The 24,023-nt window shown below is 44.9% G+C and overlaps 1 non-coding gene across 1 annotated transcript; it reads left to right on the plus strand.

Annotated features, from left to right (window-relative positions):
- The first annotated feature begins 9,603 nt into the window (after nucleotides 1–9,603).
- Nucleotides 9,604–9,795, plus strand: LOC116990254. The gene has a single exon (XR_004416498.1). It is a non-coding gene; the product is annotated as a U2 spliceosomal RNA (small nuclear RNA).
- Nucleotides 9,796–24,023: the final 14,228 nt, after the last annotated feature.

Below are 24,023 nucleotides of genomic sequence, written 5' to 3' on the forward strand. Positions count from 1 at the left end.
ATAAAACAAAAGAAATAACTGTGGACTTCAGGAAGAAACAGACAGCACACACCCCACTCACCATCAATGGCAGTGCAGTGGAGTCTGTGAAAAGCACCAAGTTCCTGGGAGTGCACATCACAGATGATCAGACATGGTCCACCAACACCATCTCCCTAGTCAAGAAAGCACAGCAATGCCTCCACTTCCTTCGACGGATGAGGAGAGCCGACCTCCCCCCTTCTGCCCTCACCACTTTTTACAGGGGTGCCATTGAGAGCATTCTTACCAGCAGTCTCTCAGTCTGGTATGGCAGTTGCTCTGCTGCTGACCAGAAGGCCCTACAGAGAGTGGTGAGGACAGCGGAGAAGATCACCAGATCACCCCAACCAGCAATCCAGGACTTATACCCATCTCGCTGTCGCAAGAGAGCAACCAATATCATCAAAGACACCACCCACCCAGCACACAAACTGTTCACCCTCCTACCATCCGGCAAGCGTTACCGCAGCATGCGGAGCAAAACCACCAGATTCAAAAACAGCTTTTTCCCTCAGGCCATCAGACTACTCAACACACTCAAGAAAATTCCATGAACATTACACAAACAAAGACCAACTGACTGTCAAATTAACTTTAACTCAATGTCTGCAGTATGCTATTTGCACTTTTCTATATTGCACCTTTTATTATTGCACCTTAATAACATAACTCAAAATTTTACTACACTCTGGCACACTGTGAATAATTTATAGAATGTATATGTCCATTGTCTATCTTTATTGGTATATAGTCTGTCTGTGTTATAAATATTACTTGCACATTTGGAGTATGGGGAAACGCAATTTCAATCCTCTGTGTAACTACTTGTTGCATTATTTGAATTGACAATAAAGTTTACTTTGAACTTTGAACTTTAATCCGTTTAACAGTTCGATTTTAAACTGTTGGCAAACGGTCCATCATCCGCTCACGGGATCGGTACTTCTTGTCCACTATTTGCCTCAAACACAACCCTAAGTCTGGAGAAATAGTGTAGCACAGGCTCGTCTTTATTTTGTGTACATTCCCTAATTTTATTGTAATCGACTCCTCTCTGGAAGTGTGCTCTTATTCGATTTTCAATAGCTATTCGTCTGTTATGATAATCATTTTGACCTGGTGCCCACTGAAGGGGTGCTCCATTTACAATAGCATTCCAGTCACCTTCAATTAAACACCAATCACACCCGATAAGACTTTGCAACGCTTGTTCATATTCTACCGTATTTAAACGATAACTTACAACCAGGTTTCCAAAGTCCCTCTGCCACTTTGCGAAATTATCTCTAGGATGTGGAATGCCCTCCAGTGCCTTTTTAATATCCTCCATATTCCATGGCCTGTACACGTACATTGGCCCCACTGTGCCGGCAACTGGATTAGGCATTGCAATCATAGGATACATTTCAGCCCTGCTTGGTCTTATTGACCATGGAGATTTAGGCTCAAATATAGGACCTGCATGAAGATTATAAACGGTACCTGAGCGAGTGGTTTTCGGGCTTTGCTTTTTTTTAAATTTTTTTTTTTTAATTTTATTTATTAGAAGTAGACATATTATAAAATGTAGTTACATATTATAGTAAAAAAAAACTTTTCATATACATCAGTCATACATTATTAAAATTTTCCATTATCAATTACTTCTGCTTCTAGTGTTTTTATTTTTTATAGAAAGAGGGAGAAAAAGAGGGTAGAAAGTTACAAATAAAAAAAATAAAAAAAACACAACAGAAAAACAGAGGAGGTGGAATGGGTTACCTGTAATACGTCAATGGAGATAGGTTCGTAGGTTATAAAGTATAGCTTTTCATCTAGTCCTGAGTTCAAGTTTCAGTTGGATCCTCGTGCTGTGCCAATCTATCCCTTCAGATAATTAATGAATGGAGCCCAAATTTTATGGAAAAGATCTTGTTTGTCCATTAAGACAAGTCTAATTCTTTCTAAGTATAGGGTCTCCGACATTTCCGCAATCCACATTTTAATTGTGGGGGTTGTGGGGCCTTTCCAAAATTTTAATATTAATTTTTTCCCGGTTATTATACTGTAGTTGAGGAAATTTCTTTGGTTTGTTGTGAGTGTTAAGCTTTGTTCTGATATTCCAAGTATTATTAATTTTGTGTCTGGGTCCAGTTTTGTATTAATAACTTCTGAAGTTATTTCAAAAATATCAGTCCAGAAATGTTTAAGTTTTATACAGTTTGCAAACGTATGTGTTAAGTTAGCCTCTAGATGTAGACATTTATCACAAATAGGAGAGATTTGTGGGAAGATTCTATTTAATTTTATTTTAGAGTAGTGTAATCTATGTAAGACCTTGAATTGTATTAAAGCATGTCTGGCATTTAATGAACATTGATGTATTTGTTGTAAACTTTCGTCCCACATATCTTTCGTGATAGGGTGACCTATTTCATTTTCCCATTTGTATCTATATGGTTCGGTCGGTGGTACCTCGTTGTTTAGTAGGGTGTTACAAATATAAGCTATTAGTTTTTCAGTATTAGGATGCTTGTTCAAACATTCATCAAGAATTTCTGATTCCCTACTCCTGTAGACTTGTGTATTAGATTTAACATAATCTCTAATTTGTAGATATCTGAAGAAATTATTTGAGTGCAGTCCATAATTCTGTTGTAACTCTTGAAATGAAAGAAAAGTACCTTTCCCATAAAGATGTCCTATATTTTTGATTCCATAATTTTTCCATTGTATGAAACCTTTGTCCATAAAGGATGATTTGAATAAAGGATTATTTACAATGGGAAGGCAGAGTGGTATATTATTCAGTTTTAAATCTTTTTTTATTTGTTTCCAAATTCGTATTCCACTATGTATTATGGGATTTTCTTTATAGGTTTTTTTGTGCAGTTTTGTGGGGGCAAATATGATCGGTCCAATTTCAAAAGGTAGACAGTCTTCCTTTTCCATCATTAACCAATCTGGTTGTTGATCCATTTCTTCCAGCCAAAAATTCATGTTTTTAATATGGACTGCCCAAAAATAAAATAAGAAATTTGGCAAAGCCAAACCTCCATTTATCTTTGACTTACATAAATGTTTTTTACTTATTCTATGATTCTTAAAATCCCAGACAAAACTTGTAACAATGGAGTCGACTTTTTTGAAAAACGTTTTTGGGATATATATCGGGATTAATTGAAGTAGGTACAGCAGTTGCGGTAAAAAAATCATTTTTATAGCATTAATTCTCCCAAGCATAGAAATGAGGAGTGTTTTCCAGTATTGAATATTCTTATGTAGTTTATTCAGTAAGGGTGGGAAATTTAGTTTAAATAAAGAGGTATATGTCTTAGTTACATAGATTCCTAAGTATTTAAATTTACCTTTAACTATTTTAAAAGGGGATTGTTGTATTGTATGTAAATTGAATTTTGTTATTGGCATGATTTCGCTTTTATTCCAATTAATTCTATATCCTGAAAACTGACCAAATTGAGTTATTAGATTTAGTAGGTTTGGAATACTAGTTTCTAATTTTGTAATATATATTAGTACATCATCTGCATATAAGGAGATTTTATTCCTTGTGTCTCTAGTATTGTATCCAAATATTCCTGGATGGTTTCTAACGCTTTCTGCTAGGGGTTCGATTGCAAGAGCAAATAATAATGGGGATAGTGAGCATCCTTGTCTACAGCCTCTAGAGAGATTAAATTTAGTTGATAACATTTTGTTTGTTAATATTCTAGCTGTTGGATTAGAATATAATAATTTAACCCATGTACAGTACTTCTCTCCTAGTTGAAATTTTTCCATCACCGAAAATAAATATGGCCATTCTACCTGGTCAAATGCTTTTTCAGCATCTAACGAGATAATTGCTAGCTCTGCGTTAGGGATTCTATTGGAATATATAATATTAAATAATCTTTTCAGATTATAAAATGAATACCGTTTGGGGATAAACCCTGTTTGGTCGGGATGTATTAATTTACTGATCACTAAGCTCAATCTATTTGATAGAATTTTAGTTAATATTTTCTGATCAGTATTTAAGAGGGCTATAGCTCTGTATGAACCTGGGTCTTCAAGATCCTTGTCCGTTTTTGGTATGAGTATGTTTGTAGATTCATTTAGAGTATCTGGGAGTTTCTGTTGAGTATATGCGTATTTGTATATTGTCTGTAGGCGTGGGGAAAGCAAATCATAATTTTTTTTATAAAATTCAGAATTTAGACCATCGGGTCCTGCAGCCTTTCCGTTTTTTAAAGATTTGATTGACTCTTCGATGTCTTTTATCGTAATTTCAGCCCCTAGCAGTTCTCTCTCTTTCTGATCTAGACCCGCAAACTTACAATTCTGTAAAAAAATTTCCATTCCCGTTGATTGTTCTGTTATTTTAGATGAATACAATTTTTGGTAGTATTGTAGAAATCTATCATTAATATCTTTAGGCAGTGTTAATGTTTCTCCCTTATCTGTTCTAATTTTGTATATTGTTTTTTCCCCGTCCAATTTGCGAAGTTGACGCGCTAATAGTTTTTGTGGTTTGTCACCAAATTCAAAATTTAATTGTTTTGTATGTTGATAAAGTTTTATAACTTGGTCTGAATATATCTGGTTTAATTTATATTTCAATACTGCAATTTTATTGTGTTTTATCGTGGATGGTGCTGCTGCATTTTCTGTGTCTAATTGCTTTATTTCCATTTCCAGTTTCTGTTGTTTGGCCCTATTCTCTCTATTAAAAAATGATTGGGAAGAAATTAATGCTCCTCGTACAAATGCTTTAAATGTTTCCCAAAGAAGGGAAGCAGAGATTTCAGGGCTATCGTTAGCCTCAAAAAACATTTAAATCTGTTTTACTAGGTATTCATTACATGACTTATCTTTTAAGATTTGGGGATTAAATCTCCATTGTGACTGTGTCTCTGCCATTCCATTTACTTTGATCATAAATGTTAATGGGCGTGGTCTGAGATTATGATGTTATAATATTGTGAGTTATAGGTAAATGGGATAAGTTTTGAATCTACTAAAAAATAGTCTATCCTTGAGTAAGTTTTATGTACTGGTGAGTAAAATGAATATTCTCGGCCCGATGGATTTTCAATTCTCCAAACGTCCTTAATATTAGTAGTATTAATGTATGAATTTAAAAATTCACTTGATCGAGATTTTAGTTTTCTTTGAGTTGATGATCTATCCAAACAAGCATCCAATGTACAATTTAAATCTCCACCGATTATTAAGTTTTGTTGTGTACATTCTGGTATATTGTTAAGAATTCTCTTAAAAAACAGAGGGCTATCAAAATTTGGTCCATACACATTGAGGAGAGTCACCTTTTTTAAGTATAACTCCCCTATTATTACAATATATCTGCCTTCAATGTCTTCTATCGTTGATATATGTTTAAAGGGTATACCTTTACGAATTAATATAGCAACACCTCTAGATTTATGTGAGAATGAAGAGTGGTACGCTTTAGCAATCCATTTTGCTTTCAATCTGTATTGTGCTTCCTTTTTAAGATGTGTCTCCTGGAGAAATATTATATCTGTTTTCAATGATTTTAAATGAGCTAACACTTTGCCTCTCTTGATAGGTTCATTAATTCCCTTAACATTCCAACTGCAGAATTTAATTCCCTCACCCCCAATTTTTATATTCATGTCTTGCATCTTGTGATTAAGTGGTAGAGCAGATGATTCAGCACACTCAACCCTACCTTATACTTGAACATCAGGTAGATGAATTTTAGGTCACGTTTGTTTTCCATCCGAACATATCTCCTTAAATAAAATATGCAATTCCATTCCAAATACAAAATATAATATGATATAAGATAAAAAAAGTGATAGCAAATTGGGTTAGTAAAGTGTAGAAAGTAAAAGAGAGAAGCAACTACAACTACAATTAGTGCAGTTAGTGATAGCCACCCTAATGTGGCTAGGCATCTATGGACTTCCATAGCTTTTGGTTAATAAAAATACTAGCTCCGTACTTTCCTTGAAAGGAAAGTTTCCAATTCGATGCAAACAATTTGTGGGGGGGGAAAGAAATAATGATTTTACTTCGGAGTCACGTGAGTGACTACGTGAAGAACCCGCTCAGTGCGCAGGCGCGGCATTACGCCAGCAGTGCAACAGCGGCAGCGGGAGTTATGCGCTCCCGCAACAGAGAAACGGACCGTCAGGTGAGTATCCTGAGGTCGGGTTTCTTTTACAGGGGAGCCCCTTTTTCTGCTTGTGTTTTACAGGCAGAGAAAAAGGCTCTGGAACAAAACTGTCCCCCGTTCGAGGAGGAACGTTTCCTGTCGGGGGGAAGGGGGGCAGCAACAGGCGGTAGGAGCGTTTACCCGGTGTTCCGCAATTCCCCGACACCGTGCCGAGGCCAGCCCGATAGCGGGCTGGATGTATAGCCACCCGAAGAGGCATCCGGCAGGTGTTCCCGATTTGGGACGGGACGTCTCTCCACCCGCACGGGGGGAGAGAGAGCCGCCTGAGCCGCTGGAGCGGCTCTCGGAGCAGGTGCCTGCGAGACGCGCTGCTTGAAATCCTGGGGGGGGTCAGAAGGAACACGCTCCCCCTCCCCCTGCTTTGAGAGGTGGGGGATGATCCCGCCCCACCCTCCTCCATGTTTTGTAATCCGGACTTTATCAGCCACTTTCTAAGGGCTGAATCGCCCCGTTTGCGGGTCCTTTCAGCACCCGGCGCGGCTTAAAATCAAACTGCTGCATCGAGGCGATCGCGCCTCCTGATGTTGAAGCTCCCGCCGGGCGATGAAAGGCCCCGCGAACGGGCCGATTCAAGCCCCACGATTCGGGGCGGACGAAGCTGCTGTTGCTGGAGTTCGGAGTCGGTCACCAACCAGGTCAGCTCCCGATGTTACTGTCCACAGGGCCCACGGCTGAAGCCTCGCGTGTGTGCGCACGTGCGCGCCCGGCTGTCCAGAAATTGTGTCCCCCACATGTTTTGATAGCGATTTCCGTGCTGAGTTTCACCAGCATTTTTGTCAAACGTGTCTTCCATGTTCTTCACTAATAGGTCATGGTCTGAAGTGCTACACCAAAAGCCTCAGTCCCACCGTTGACACTGAGGGAAAGATAGAATGTGTTCACAACGCCGAATGCTTCAAAGGAATTGCTTACATCAGTAAGTACAAATAATCCAGCTGTGTAGAGGGGAAAATAATCAATTGCCTAAAACTTTAGATTTTGAGATACAGCATGGAAACAGGCCCTTCAGCCCACCGAGTAGGTTCACCAGGTTAATTCCCGGGATGGCGGGACTGTCATATGCTGAGAGAATGGAGCGGCTGGGCTTGTATACTCTGGAGTTTAGAAGGATGAGAGGTTATCTTATTGAAACATATAAGATTATTAAGGGTTTGGACACGCTAGAGGCAGGAAACATGTTCCCGATGTTGGGGGAGTCCAGAACCAGGGGCCACACAGTTTAAGAATAAGGGGTAACCCATTAAGAACGGAGACGAGGAAACACTTTTTTTCACAGAGAGTTGTGAGTCTGTGGAATTCTCTGCCTCAGAGGGCGGTGGAAGCCGGTTCTCTGGAGGCTTTCAAGAGAGAGCTTGATAGGGCTCTTAAAGATAGTGGAGTCAGGGGATATGGGGAGAAGGCAGGAATGGGGTACTGATTGTGGATGATCAGCCGTGATCACATTGAATGGTGGTACAAAACTGTCCCCCGTTCGAGGAGGAACGTTTCCTGTCGGGGGGAAGGGGGGCAGCAACAGGCGGTAGGAGCGTTTACCCGGTGTTCCGCAATTCCCCGACACCGTGCCGAGGCCAGCCCGATAGCGGGCTGGATGTATAGCCACCCGAAGAGGCATCCGGCAGGTGTTCCCGATTTGGGACGGGACGTCTCTCCACACGCACGGGGGGAGAGAGAGCCGCCTGAGCCGCTGGAGCGGCTCTCGGAGCAGGTGCCTGCGAGACGCGCTGCTTGAAGGGGCGCTCTCGCTACTACAAGGCACAAAATCTCCAGAAGAAGGCGGTAGGAACATTTACCGGGCGTTCCGCTATCCCCACACCGCGGCCAGTCCCGCTAGTGCCTGAGCTGCGGGCTGGCTGTTCAGCCATTCGAAGAGGCATCCGGCCGGTGGCTTCCGACTTGTCGGAGGGGACGTCTCTCCACCCGCAGGGAGAGAGACAGCCGCCTGAGCCGCTGGAGCGGCTCCTGGAGCAGGAGCTCCTGCGAGACACGCTACGTGAGGGGCAGTCTCGCTGGAGGGTTCAGGCATACCCTCCACAGTGCCTAGGCACTGCCCATCGCTTCCTCCTTAGTGTGGTTAGCTTTGGGGTGACCAGTGGCTGGGCTGGTCATGAAGAGGGGTCATTGGCTGAACAATATCGGGAGTATGCTTGAGGTACAGGATCAGGAAGAGCTGCTGGGTGTGGCCGCTATGTGGCTCCACCACTAGCGAGATGGCTTTTCAGTCTCAACTGATGGCCAGCTTACTACCTGTCTTTTCCAAAAAACCTCTCCAAGACAGGTAGCCATGAGGCGTTGGTTTTATCACGCCTCCCCTAAATTGCATTTACTCAAAGTGCCCGCCATTATTGGGGGATACATTGAGCAGCGCATTTAACCTAAATATTTTAAAAATGCATTTGGTACCCTGACGTCGGCTATCATGTCCACCTGCTCATTCCAGAAGGGCAGGGTAGTATGGCAAAACACCTGACCCTACTGTTCAACGGTATACCTCATAACTTCTGAAATGAACTCACAAACCTGCCCTCAATCTATGAAATTAACAGGACCATGAGAACGCCGACCTCACAAGCACAGATCCTGCTACCTGGCACTTACCAAACCAGTCCTAAAAAACTGGACGAAGTGTTCAAACTATTCGGCACAAGAGGGCAGAGTCTGGAATGAGCACCACACTAAACCAGACAGCAGTACCTCTACGTGTCCACCAGGGGGCGTCTACCTCATGGTACTGGTGAAAGCTCGGGGCCTGCATGCCAAACCCGTAGCATTTTAGGCCACGGCCCAGAGCAGGCCCCAGGGGAAAATGCGCCACCCCCCAACAAACATCGTCCCTACAAGAACAAGGAACCAGAAACCGAAGAAAACAACAATGAAGACAGATAAGTATGGTTCCTACCATCACATAAAGGTTAAGGGTTGTACTAACAAGGGGTGGATGAATCACGCCTGGTTAGGAAGCTATCACTCTTGGTAGTTATATACCAAAAAATAAATACAAGGGGAATAGAATTAATATCTTGCCACCAATTCAGCAAGCACCCCAAGTGGTCTACCCTCCCACGATGGTGAATGTCGCACCATCGTTGATAAACCACTTGAGTATTTCACCAGGTATACCCATTCATGGAATTTGTAACAACTACCATGGATCCAAGGATACTTTATGGTAGACATCGACCTTGAAGATGCACACTATCAGTACCTTCTCATATAAGTTTCGGATATAGCGCAATTATCTGGATGGAGTAACCATGATGAGCGTTGCGGCATTTAAGTCAAAGTTATCCAGAATCAACTAGCCCTGACACTTAGAAACATTCCGTCATGGCATGTCTATATATTAACGACAAACTATCCTTGGATACAGCTTTAGCTGCATCGCTTCTCGGCCTTTTGGCTAAGATCAAGTGTAGTATCTGTTCTTATCAGTTTAATAATCTGATACGTCCCTTATCTAGGGACCATATATTAAATTGAATTTTGGAACAGGGAGATGGAATAGGGGCTTGCTCCGTCCACTCCACGCATCGACCCAGTATTGCAGTGCCTCTGGGAACGGTGCACAAAATATATATCCAGATATTTACGTTGACCATCCACAACGTTGTTATCTGGTATTCATTAAGACTATCAGTCATGGTGCATTAACCACCAATCAACTACGTGGCAAAGTAATTGGGATATAGCAGCATTACCAGCTACTGAACTTTGTACCTTTCCTATGAGCTGAGATACTAGTGTTCAAAACTATCTCCATACCTGTAATATGGGGGCAAATGGATTAATCTGTAGTGTTATCATGGGATTTATCGGCAGGAAGGATTATGGTTGTACACTTCCACCTGTTTTGAGTAACATCTTATGTGTCCTGATGTGTTACTGAGCTTGTAATACTTAATGCCAACATGAATTGACTTAAACATATTATATATTAACTTACTTAATTCTAGTGAAGCATTTGCTCAGTAATCCACCAAATTTGCATGTTCGTTTATAAGATAACAACATCAGTGGTGGCATATACCAAACCACTTGGGCGGAGAACATCGATATTAGGTGACAATTTATTAACAATTGCAAACCGTATGTCGTCAAACATGTTTGACCATCAGTAACTCACCTATCAGGTGAGCTAAATACTGTAAACATACATTTAAACCAAAAATATTTGCTGAAATCACTAAGCAATATGGACACCAGATATCGATTCCTTATATCCAATTAAATCACCACGTACTAACTTACGTCACATGAAACCAATCTCAAGGCAGCGGCAATGGAGATATTCCCGCGTATTGAGGGGTGGGGGGAACCTAATCTCTATGTTTTCCTTTCCTTCTACCTCTTCAATAGGTACTACGGCTTCATCAGTCGGGTACTACGCAAATTACAGTGGACCAAGTCCACGAGCATGGTTCCCAGTGATCCTCGACATGGTCATTAAAAGAATTGCAGAATTGGGAAGACCATTGCTGTGCTTGGATCAGCAGCACTATCAACCTGATGACAGTATTCCGTCACATATCCTAGGGAACATACCTGAGGAGCATCAAGAAATGGTACACTGTTTTCCAAAACAGGAATTACACATTCAACTATAACAAAAAACTGTACTGGAGCTCCTGGCAGGTCTTCACCACAATGAAGGACATGTTCTGTTAGCCTACTCAACTTGGGTACCGCTCACTGGTGATCAGATACAGGAGAGGTATATCAATCCATTCCCCAGAAATAGGTACACCCAAATTGGGATGTCAGTGAAATCCTGACATACCTTAGGGGATGATCACCAGCCAGGTCACTCACCCTGGAACAGCCTACCCTGAAGATGGACATGCTTGTGGCCTTACATCAACACAAAGAGCCAGCTCTCCCATCTACTGCGATGGGACAACATGGTTATAACACCAGATAGTGTCACATGCCCATTCAAGGGTTGGCCAAACAGAACAGACCAGGAACATCAGGTCCAGTCATGAAATTCCGGGCATACCCACCTGAACCACGTTTTATGTGTCATGACCCACTTAGAGATCGACACAATAAGGAATACCGAGGGAGAGGAAAAAGCCTTATGGGTCAGCCACAGGAAACCTCATGGTCGGGTGACGAGCTAAACTATCTCTAGTGGCTCAAGCAGGTACTGGGAGTTTCTGGAGTAAATACTAACGTGTATAAAATCTTATTCCACCAGGACAGCTTCCACGTCAGTAACTAAGAGGATGGATGAGCCTATGGACCACATCCTGGCTACTGCAGGGTGGTCTAGGGAGTATACGTTCCAAACTTTTATAACAAACCACTGACAGAACCTGTATCGTTTGCAGAAAAAGAATCTGCAAAAAATATATAATTTAAGCCCGGGGGAGCAATTGGTCTTGTTGTTGTTAATAACACCATTGTTGTTTTTACAAACAGATTCATGGTTGATTACGATAACATACTTCCTCCCTCGAATGACTTCGGCAGCGAGTGAAGTATGAACTGTTACACGGTTTGAAATCACAGAGCTTTGAAGTCTTCACGTAGTCACTCACGTGACTCCGAAGTAAAATAGTAAGATTAAACGAGAACATACCAGTTTGAAGTTTGATCTGTATTTTATGAGGAGTTACGATGAGGGATTACGTGCCCTCCGCTCCCACCCTCATTATATGGATCAAACTAATAAATTGATGTCTCCTTATCTTTACTATGTTTACTTCAAATAACTGTGTCTATCTGTGATTCCACACCGCTGCTTGGAAGTATGCCGCGCCTGCGCACTGAGCGGGTTCTTCACGTAATCCCTCATCGTAACTCCTCATAAAATACAGATCAAACTTCAAACTGGTAAGTTCTCGTTTAATCTTACTATTATATTCCATTAATGGTATAATTAGTAGTCTCAAATTGAAATGTTAGTTTTGTATAATATAAACATTTATCAAAGAATAATCAAAAACAAAAACATCAGAGAGAGAGCCACCATACATTTCTCATTATAAAATACCTGAATCGCACTTTACTTATATTTCATACTTTTGGTTAATTCTTAAATAATCTAAATAATCTTATTATCAATAGTTAGTGTTAGTTAGTATTCTTGATTATTAATAGTTGTTAGAGGTTAGTACTAGAATGTAAGTATTATATATCCGTTGCAGGATATTTACCCAATTCTTATTGCGAATTTTAGGCAACTCTTAAATATAATAGTTTAAAGTTTAGAGTTCCATATCTTCTCTGCGAGATAGCAGTATCCAGGCAGGTGTTAAGTGTTGAATATTTTTCAATCTTCGATCTTGTCCTCGATGTTCTTGGCAAATTCAAATGCTTCCGTGTGCTTGATGAACACCTGCAAACCTGAGTGCAGCTGGCCGCTTTCCTTAATGGTTGTTTTTTGTTCCAGTACGGGGGTTGGAGCCCTTGTTGAGTCCGATCCGACGGTTTCTTCCACCGGTGGCAAGGCCACCCCCTTTTTCTCCGGTGTGTACGGAGGGAGGGGGGGGGGACACTCGCCATACCCGGTGATCGGTGGGAGACCTCGTTGTCCCCCTTCTGGAGGAAAGCGTTTGTCGTTCTGCAAGTTCTGTGATAGACTATTAATCTCCGAGACCTGTCAATTACTTGTGCCATAGGCAGTTTCGGGAAACAATCTTGTGCTGACACAGATAGAATAGACAAGGAAATAGTTACATACATTTTTCCATCAGACCCCTCGGGTGCTCCGGTTTCCTCCCACACTTCAAACACGTACAGGCTTGAAGGTTAATTGCCTTTGATATAATTGCAAATTGGCCCTTGTGCGTGTAGGGTAATGTTAGTGCACGGGGATCACTGGTCGGCACAGACTCGGTGTTTCCGCGCTGTATCTCAAACCAAAAATCAACAACCACAAATGTTTCTTCTGGCAAATTATGGTCAACATCTTTACAATTCTGGTCTCCTTGACAATTTAACATATTTTGCAGGTTTAATTTAGAAGTTGGAGAATAACGTTTTAGCCATCCTTGATCCCCCAAGAATAACATGAAGCCGCTTCTATTATCTACAGCTTTTGCTTCTTATTTCTTGATTGGTAAGAAATACTAATTGATGTAAGATTAGGTATGGTCATAAGTGATAGGAGCAGAATTAGGCCATTCGGCCCATATAGTCTAGGCTGCCATCCAATCATGGCTGATCCAACTCTCCTTCCTAACCCCATTCTCCTGCCTTTTCCCCATAACCCCTGACACCCGCACTTCACAAGTTCTAGGAGTAGATCTAGGCCATTTAAGTGCTGGAGTAGGCCATTCGGCCCTTTGAGCCAGCACCGCCATACAATGTGATCATGACTGATCATCCACAATTCAATACCCCGTTCCTGCCTTCTCCCCATAACCCCTGACTCCACTATCTTTAAGATCCCTATCTAGTTCTCCCTTGAAAGTATCCAGAAAACAGGCCTCCGCAGATTCACAACTCTCTGTATGAAAAGGTTTTTCCTCATCTCCGTTGTAAATGGCTTACGCCTTATTGTTAAACTGTGGCCCCTTTTTCTGGACTACCCCAACATCGGGAACATGTTTCCTGCTTCTAGTGTGTCCAAACCCTTAATAATCTTATATTACCGCCATCCCGGGAATTAACCTGGTGAACCTACGCTACACTCCCTCAATAGCAAGAATGTCATTCCTCAAATTTGGAGACCAAAACTGCACACAATACTCCAGGTGTGGTCTAACTAGGGCTCTGTACAACTGCAGAGGGACCTCTTTGCTCCTATACTCAACTCCTCTTGTTATGAAGGCCAACATGCCATTCGCTTTCTTCACTGCCTGCTGTATCTGCATGCTTACTTTCATAGACTGATGTACAAGGACCCCCAGATTCCGTTGTACTTTCCGTTTTCCCAACTTGTCACCATTCAGATATTAACCTGCCTTCATGTTTTTGCCACCGAAGTGGATAACCTCACATTTATCCACATTAAACTGCATCTGCCATGCATCTGCCCACTCCCCCAACCTGTCCAAGTCACCCTGCATCCTCATAGCATCCTCCTCACAGTTCACGGGTTGGGACCGTGCTTCGAAATTGTTCCTCGTGTGTCTGTATGGAGTTTGCACGTTCTCCCCGTGACCTGCGTGGGTTTTCTCCGAGATCTTCGGTTTCCTCCCACACTCCAAAGGTTTGTCTGTTAATTGGCTTGGTAAAAGTGTAAAAAGAAATTGTCCCTAGTGGGTGTAGGATGGTGTTAGTGTGCGGGGATCGCTGGTCGGCGCGGACTCGGTGGGTCCAGTGTATCTTCAAACTAAAAAATGAGAAAAAACCTGCTTCAACTATCTCCTCGGGCAGCTCGTTCTATATACCCACCGACCTTTGTGTAAAAAAGTCATTCAGTCTGAAGAAGGGTCTCGACCCGAAACGTCACCTATTCCTTCGCTCCATAGATGCTGCCTCACCCAGGGTGCGTAAATCCTGGGGGGGGTCAGAAGGAACACGCTCCCCCTCCCCCTGCTTTGAGAGGTGGGGGATGATCCCGCCCCACCCTCCTCCATGTTTTGTAATCCGGACTTTATCAGCCACTTTCTAAGGGCTGAATCGCCCCGTTTGCGGGTCCTTTCAGCACCCGGCGCGGCTTAAAATCAAACTGCTGCATCGAGGCGATCGCGCCTCCTGATGTTGAAGCTCCCGCCGGGCGATGAAAGGCCCCGCGAACGGGTCGATTCAAGCCCCACGATTCGGGGCGGACGAAGCTGCTGTTGCTGGAGTTCGGAGTCGGTCACCAACCAGGTCAGCTCCCGATGTTACTGTCCACAGGGCCCACGGCTGAAGCCTCGCGTGTGTGTGCACGTGCGCGCCCGGCTGTCGAGAAATTGTGTCCCCCACATGTTTTGATAGCGATTTCCGTGCTGAGTTTCTCCAGCATTTTTGTCAAACGTGTCTTCCATGTTCTTCACTAATAGGTCATGGTCTGAAGTGCTACACCAAAAGCCTCAGTCCCACCGTTGACACTGAGGGAAAGATAGAATGTGTTCACAACGCCGAATGCTTCAAAGGAATTGCTTACATCAGTAAGTACAAATAATCCAGCTGTGTAGAGGGGAAAATAATCAATTGCCTAAAACTTTAGATTTTGAGATACAGCATTGAAACAGGCCCTTCAGCCCACCGAGTAGGTTCACCAGGTTAATTCCCGGGATGGCGGGACTGTCATATGCTGAGAGAATGGAGCGGCTGGGCTTGTATACTCTGGAGTTTAGAAGGATGAGAGGTTATCTTATTGAAACATATAAGATTATTAAGGGTTTGGACACGCTAGAGGCAGGAAACATGTTCCCGATGTTGGGGGAGTCCAGAACCAGGGGCCACACAGTTTAAGAATAAGGGGTAAGCCATTAAGAACGGAGACGAGGAAACACTTTTTTTCACAGAGAGTTGTGAGTCTGTGGAATTCTCTGCCTCAGAGGGCGGTGGAAGCCGGTTCTCTGGAGGCTTTCAAGAGAGAGCTTGATAGGGCTCTTAAAGATAGCGGAGTCAGGGGATATGGGGAGAAGGCAGGAATGGGGTACTGATTGTGGATGATCAGCCGTGAACACATTGAATGGTGGTACTGGCTCGAAGGGCCGAATGGCCTACTCCTGTACCTATTGTCTGTTGTCTATTGTGACAATGAACTAAACTAAACTAAGATGGACTAATTTTCATTTGCCTGTGTTAGCACAGTCAGTCTTATCGGAGTTGTTCTTGTTACTTTTGTCTTCTCAGCCTCCCTCCACCAGTTTCTTTATGTGCGCGGATGCTTGGTACTTTCACTGTGCGACCGACCTTATTCAGATTGGTACGGATTTCAGATGGTGGTCGTCAATCCAATATGTTGTAATACACCATTATGCAATGGGTGGCCCTGACTGAACCCGTCAGCAGCTCCTGCGTGCCTCGTGGCGACAATCGGCTGCTTGCTTTGGACCTTGACAAGGTCGTAAGCGACAGGAGCAGAACGAGGACCGCCACGTCTACTCCGCCTTTCAATCCCGGCTGACCCGGTGAGGTCGCGGTGGCGTGGAGAATGCAGCGCCGGAGACCCGGGTTCCATCCCGACTACTGTACGAACGGAGTTTGCACGCTTGCCCCGTGATCTACGTGGGTTTTCTCCGAGATCTTCAGCTTCCTCCCGCACTCCAAAGACGTGCAGGTTTGTAGGTTAATTGGCTTGGTGTAAATGTAAAAATTGTCCCTAGTGGGTGTAGGATAATAATAATAATAAATTTTATATTTAATGGGCGCCTTTCATACAAAATCTCAAGGACACCTTACATAGTATATCGGAATAAAAACATATAATCGGAGTAAAACAAGTAATTAAAGACATCACAATGACACAAATTAAAAACAGAATTCAATCCAAAAACAGAAATTCAAAAACACAGTGTGAAGAGAGAGCAGCGGCAACCAATTCGTGCCAGCGTCCACTCTCCCTTCACGGCAGCCATCTTGGACACAGACCTACAGGACTACAGTTAGACAAAAAAAAATCATCCCCCCACAGTGGATAGCACTGTGGAGGAAGGCACAATGTCCAGTCCCCACCCCATGTTCACCCCAAAGTCAGGCCTATTGGGGCCACCGCAATTGCCTCTACGGAGGCCCGATGTCTATGGCCGTTCTCACCGGGTGGTCTTGCCCCGGCGTCGGGAGAGTCCTTTTGGCGGCTGGGCCACTTGGAACGGCCGCTTCCTGGTTGGAGCCCGCGGCTGCCGAAGCCGACAAGGCCGCGCCGGTTTGGAGCGCCCAGGCTCCCGTTGGTAAAGTTGGCGCCGCCTCTACGCTCCGCAGACCCGCAGCCCGGAGTTGTTGCTCTCGGCGGTCCAGCTCGCCAGAGCTCCAGCGCGTCGCTCCAGCGCGGCGACCCAGGCAAGGGATCGCCCGCTCCGCTCCAGCGCTCCAATGCTGTGCCGAGGCCGAGGTGCTGGGCGGTTCCCGCCAGGAAACGGCGCTCCAAGCCCGCAGGTAGGCCACGAGGACGGGTCAGCGGGCAGCCCGGAGAAAAGGCTGCCACACCGACCAGGTAGGGACCTAGAAATTAAGTTAATACCTACCCCCCACATTATAAAGACCATATCCCCTACAAACAAAAAACAGGACTCACTAAAAACTATAAAAAAAACGGATTTAAAACGGACGGCTGCTGGCTAGCAGCCGTTCACCAAGATGGCTCCTCCTCCTCGTGGATAGTGTTAATGTCTGGGGATCGCTGGTCGGCATATAGCCGGTGGGCTGAAGGGCCTTTTTTCTCCGCTGTATCTCCAAACTAAACTAAATCTTCCCCCCCCCCACCAACCCCATTCGCCTGCCTTCTCCCCATAAGCCCTGACACCCGCACTAATCAAGAATCTGTCAATCACCGACCTAAAAGTGTGTTCGTGTGCGGGGGAAATACATCTATTGACTGGGCCTCCACACCCTCCAGTGGCAAAGAATTCCACAGATTCGCCACCCTCTGAAGAAAGACATTTCTCCTCATCTCCTTCCTAAAAGAACTTCCTTTAATTCTGAGGCTGTGTCCTCTAGTCCTGGTCTCTCCCACTGATGGAAACATCCTCTCCACATTCACTCGATCCAAGCCTTTCACTATTCTGCACGTTTCAATGAGGACCCCCCCCCCCCCCAGATCCCTTCCCCCAGCCTGTCTAATATAATAGTGTCTAAGCGTCACGACCCACGTGTGTTATTCAAAACCATTGATTCTGTTTTAAATGCCCCACAGCCTGTCTGCTTGGAAGCATCGTCTGAATTGTGCAATGACTTCCTGCACTTCTTTATCAATAAGGTTGTTTCTATAAGGGCTCTCATCTCAGCTCCTGCCTCTGACCCCTCTGTTCCGGCCCCATGCCTGGTGGCATTCGATAAGTTTGTGCCTCTGACATTGTCGGGTCTAGAGGATGTGGTTAGCCATATTAAGCCGTCGGGATCCCCTTGTGATGCTGTCCCTCCTCTTCTTTTTAAAGAGGTTTTCCCGAGTATAGGGCAGTCGGTTCTCGCCATCATAAACAGTAGCTTGTGTTCTGGGGTTGTCCCCATAAATTTTAAACATGCTGTAGTGCAACCACTACTTAAAAAACCAGGCCTGGATCAAACTGTTCTGGCCAATTTTAGGCCGATCTCCAAGTTGCCTTTTATCTCTAAGATCATGGAGAAGGTAGTTTATGCTCAGCTGAAACTCTTTCTGGATGAGCACAATATTCGGGAGGTTTTCCAGTCTGGATTCAAGGCTATGCATAGCACAGAGTCGGCTCTGCTAAGGGTCTTCAACGACATCCTCCTGGCAAACGACTCTGGTAATTATGTGGTTCTTGTCTTGCTGGACCTATCTGCCGCCTTCGATACAGTGGACCATGGAATTTTAATTTCCCGATTACAGCACCAAGTGGGCATTTGTGGCAGTGCCCTGGGATGGTTCAGGTCCTATCTGGCTGACAGAACCATGCGTGTAAGCCTTGCTGGCTTTGAATCCTCCTCCACTCCCTTGGTATATGGGGTTCCACAGGGCTCAATTTTAGGGCCCCTGCTCTTCTCTCTATACCTACTTCCTCTGGGCTCAATTTTAAGAAGGCATGGCATCTCCTTTCACTTTTACGCAGATGATAGCCAGTTATATATGCCACTCAGGAAAGAAGACGACTATTCTCTAAAATCACTTCTGTCTTGTCTTGAGGACATTAAGTCCTGGATGGCCTTAAACTTTCTGGGACTTAATGAAGAGAAGACAGAGGTGATTTTGTTTGGCCCCAATGGCTGCCGTGAACCTCCCTTTGTTGACTTGGGTCCACTGGCATTGTCCGTAAAGCCAACAGTTTTAAACCTGGGTTTTAGGATGGACGGTGATTTTAAACTAGATAAACAAATAGGCGCGGTGGTTAAGTCCAGCTTCTTTCACCTAAGGAAGCTGGCAAAGGTGAAGCCCATTCTCGAGCGGCAGCATTTTTAAACAGTAATCCATGCCTTTATTACATCTAGGCTGGATTACTGTAACGCACTCTACTCTGGAGTCGCACGAGTTTCATTGGCTCGTCTCCAGCTTGTTCAAAATGCTGCCGCTCGCCTTTTGACCGGAACTCGAAAGAGGGAGCACATTACGCCAATTTTGGCCTCCCTTCACTGGCTCCCAGTGCACTTTCGAGTTCATTTCAAAATTCTTTTATTTGTTTTTAAATCGTTGAATGGGCTCGCCCCGCCATACCTCTCTGAACTGCTCCACCTATATGCTCCTGCCTGGTGCCTCAGGTCAGCTGATCAGCTGCTCCTTGAGGTACCAAGGTCTAAGCGGAAGCTCAGAGGGGATAGAGCCTTTTCTGTTGCTGCTCCGGCACTCTGGAACACCTTGCCGCTGCACATCAGACAGGCCCCCTCACTGTCCATCTTCAAACCCTCCCTAAAAACTCATTTTTATTCTTTGGCTTTCGACACTGGCTGAGGCATTGCTCCTGTTCTTAGTGCTTTTAATGTCTTTTAATTTTTAGTGTGTTTTTTATAGTCCTTCGTTTTACGGTTTTTAATGGTTTGTAATAGCTTTTTGTCCATGAGTTCTCATGTACAGCACTTTGTGGCAACTGCAGTTGTTTAAAGTGCTTTATAAATAAAGTTATTATTATTCTTCTAAACGCCAATGTGTTACAAGCCCAGGGCCAGAAAACGCTCATCGTAGATTAACCCACTCATTCCTGGGATTCCTGTGAATATTGAAGAGTTTTCTGAAGTGCCCAAGCTAAATGAGCGCATTTTAGAGCCAACATAATCCTGCAGGTCATGCAGCGTCTATGGAGGGCAGATGGCATTTCGTTGGCGGCACGGTGGTGCAACTGATGAGTTGCTGCCTTTTACAGCATCAGAGACCCGGGTTTGATCCTGACGACGGGCTCCGACTGTTTGTTCCCTCTGTGAGCGCGTGGGTTTTCTCCGGGTGCTCCAGTTTCTTCCAACACCTAGGTTTGAAGGTTAACTGGCTCACGTCAAGCGTAAGTTGTCTCTCGTGTGTAGGATAGGGCTAACGATCGCTGGTCAGTGTGGACTCGCTGGGCCGAGGGGCCCGTTTCTACGCTGTGTCTCTAATGTCTAAAATTTTAGACTGAAGAATGGCACCGCCCCCCCAAAATGTTATCTATCTGTTCCATCCTCAGATGCTGCCTGACCTGCTGAGTTCCTCCAGCACTTTGCGTTTAGCTCAGAATTCCAGCATCTGCAATTCCTTGTGTTTCGTTTAGTTTAGAGATACAGCGCAGGTACAGGCCCTTCGGCCAACTGCGTCTACCCCGCCCAGCGATCACCCCCTCCCCCCCCCATACACTAGCAATACCCTACATGCACTAGGTACAATCTCCAATTTTTATTGAAGCCAATGAACCTACAAACCTGCACGTCTTTGGAATGTGGGAGGAAACCGGAGCACCCGGAGAAAAACCCACGCAGGTCACGGGGAGAGAACGTGCAAACTCTGTACAGACAGCACCGGTAGTCAGGATCGAACCTGGCTCTCTGGCGCAGGAAGGCAGGAACTCTACTGCTGCTCCACCGTGCCACCCGAGCATACCTTCGGCCTACCGAGTCCGCGCCGACCAACGACCACCTCGTGTCTGCAAGGGTAAAATTCTTCCTTCATCAAGTGCAAGGCCTACCTGTAGTCGAGGAACAAGATCGCTTGTGGTTTGACTTTGCAAAAGAAAATATTCCAAACGTTTTAAAAGAAAAGAGATACCATTGTTATTAAAAAGGTCACAGATGCTTCAAACCGAGCCTAAAACACAGGAAGGGTTTGTCAAATACAACATTTTTGACAGTGCTATGACATCCTTTCAAAGTAGGGTCGCCAACATGCCCGCTCCCAAATAAGGGACAAAAGGTCAAAATACGGGACAAATTCCCCACGGCAATCCGTTGACCGACTGGGCCGTGTCTGGGTGAATGATGAGTTGGCCTCGGGTGCTGGACTGCACGCAAAGCCCAGTCGGCGGGCCAGCTGAGGAGTTTTGGCCCGGGGGCCGCGTGCACAGTCCGGCGCCCCGTCCAACTCATGGACCGATGATCGGCCGTGAGAAGGAGGGGTGGTGGTGGTGTCGGCGGTCAGCGAAGGTCTGAAGGTCGGACAGCTGGCCGGGCTGATGACTGACCGACGGGGCCACGGGCGAGGTGCTGCTGCTGCTGCTGCTGCTGCTGCTGCTGCACTCCATGGGCTGCACTACGTCGGGACGGGTGAGGCGGGGGCTGACCCAACAGTCCCCTTGACCCGAGTAGTAGCGGTCAAATACGGGACAAGGGCAAAACCAATTTCGCCCCAATATACGGGATGTCCCGGCTAATACGGGACAGTTGGCAACACTATTTCAAAGTGAGATATCATCATCAGGCAGAATAAGTTGTCATCTCTGTGCTATTTACAATAATACAGTGTGGAAACAGGGCATTGCCCATGCCGAACAGCATGCCCCATCTACAATACCCACCTGCCTGCATTTGGCCCCCATTCTTCCAAACCTGTCCGAACCATGTACCTGTTCAAATGGCTTTTAAACGTTGTGACATTAAGTGCCTCAACTACCTCCTCTGGCAACTCGTTCCACATCCCCACCACCATTTGGGTAAAAAAGGTTCCTATTAAATCTTCCTTCACCCCCCCCCCCCCCCCCCCACTCACCTTAAACCTATCTCCTCTGGTTCTTGATTCTATCTAGTAAAGTAAATTATTTTTATTACAAATCATTTCTGTGCTATTTACGATAAACTTCATGATCAGCATAAAATGCATCAGATGTCGTTCTTGTGTTTGGGTTTATTGTTGAAAGGAAAGTTCTTAACTTCACAAAGTTGTAAGAGTAGAATTAGGCCATTCGGCCCATCAAGTCTACTCTGCCGTTCAATCGTGACCGATCTATCTCTCCCTCCCAACCCCATTCTCCTGCCTTCTCCCCATAACCCCTGGAACCCGTTCTAATCAGGAATCTATCTATATCTCCCGCTTGAAAACTTCCACTAATATCCTCCACTGCCTTCTGCGACAAAGAATTAGCAATTGTCTTGTTTTTAAATTCGATCTCACGCATTTTTAAAGATCTGTGCAAAAATCTGCTGTGCTTCTAACTTTTCTTCCAATAAGTCGTCAAGTTTATTTGTCACATACACATACAAGATGTACAGTGAAATGAAAGTGGCAATGCCTGCGGATTGTGCAAAACTACAGAACAGAACCAGTATTTTTTTTTAAAGACACAACAGTAAATGAGTCCCTGGTGAGATCAGAGTTTACAGTCCTGATGTCCTGTGGGAAGAAACTCCGTCTCATCTTCTCTGTTTTCACAGCATGACAGCAGAGGCGTTTGCCTGACCGCAGCAGCTGGAACAGTCCGTTGCTGGGGGGGTAGGGGTCCCCCATAATGTTACTGGCTCTGGATCTGCACCTCCTGGTGTACAGGTCCTGCAGGGGGGTGAGTGTAGTTCCCATAGTGTGTTCGGCTGAATGCACTACTCTCTGCAGAGCCTTCCTGTCCTGGGCAAAGCTGTTTGTGATATTTGCGGACAAGATGCTTTCTGCAGCCTCAGAGTTGAAGCACTGAAGGATCCTCAGAGAGACTGTGAATTCCCTCAGCTGCCTGAGGTGGTAGAGGCGCTGCCTTGCCTTACTCACCAGTGCGGAAGTGTGTGTTGTCCATGTCAGATCCTCTGTGATGTGGACTCCCAGGTATTTAAAGCTGCTCATCCTATCCACAGTAGAAGATTTTGCCGGATTCAGGAGACTGTGAGATGAATGTGTTCTGGACAACCGCATCATATTTTTCAAAATTGTTGTACCACCATAATATTGTGCTGAATGGAACACAAAGGAACCTTCAGGTAGGCCGCTGTTGCTATCGTTATCTCATAACTACCACAAGATATTCTTACGACACGATACAATTTTATTTATCCCAGGAGGGAAATTGATCTGCCAACAGTCATAACAAAATGCAAAATACATGAAACATGAAATTAAAGTGACGAGTGGAAAGGATTGGGGATGTGCAAAGATTGTGGGGAGGGGAGTTAGTCTCAGTCTACCCCACGACAGAAGGGGGAGGAGTTGTACAGTTTGATAGCCACAGGGAAGAAGGATCTCCTGTGGCGTTCTGTGCTGCATCTTGGTGGAACCAGTCTGTTGCTGAAGGTGCTCCTCAGGTTGACCAGTGTGTGAGCTGTATTGTCCAGGATGCTCTGCAGTTTGAGGAGCATCCTCCCCTCCAAGACCAACCTCCTGTGTATCCAACTCCAACTCCGCCCCCAGGACGGAGCCAGCTTTCCCCACGAGTTTGTTGATCATGTTGGCGTCTGCGGTCTTCGCCCTGCAGGCCCGAAGAAGATGGCACTGGTCACCACCGATTGGTAGAACATCTGTAGCATCTCCTGTCCCTTCTTGTACACGCCCTCAGCGTTTCTGGACCAGTCCGGTTTACTGTCCAGGTACAAGTCATAAATCTATTGTCCAAGCCATGAAACATTAATTCCTGGAAGCTGTCAGCATTTCCTGCTCTGAGTTTAGTTTAGTTTAGAGATACAGCGTGGAAACAGGCCCTTCAGCCCACCGAGTCCATGCCGACCAGCGATCCCCGCACACTAACACTATCCTACACACACCAGGGACAATTTAGAATTACACCAAGCCAATCAACCTACAAACCTGTACGTCTTTGGAGTGTGGGAGGAAACAATACAATACGATACGATAATACTTTATTGTCAGAACGATTCTGAAATTTTTTTTAGCATCACAGAAGCTCCATTTACAGCATCACGAAAAAAGACAAGA

Source organism: Amblyraja radiata, chromosome 30 (assembly GCF_010909765.2).
Source record: "Amblyraja radiata isolate CabotCenter1 chromosome 30, sAmbRad1.1.pri, whole genome shotgun sequence".
In the NCBI taxonomy this organism is placed as follows: Eukaryota; Metazoa; Chordata; class Chondrichthyes; order Rajiformes; family Rajidae; genus Amblyraja; species Amblyraja radiata.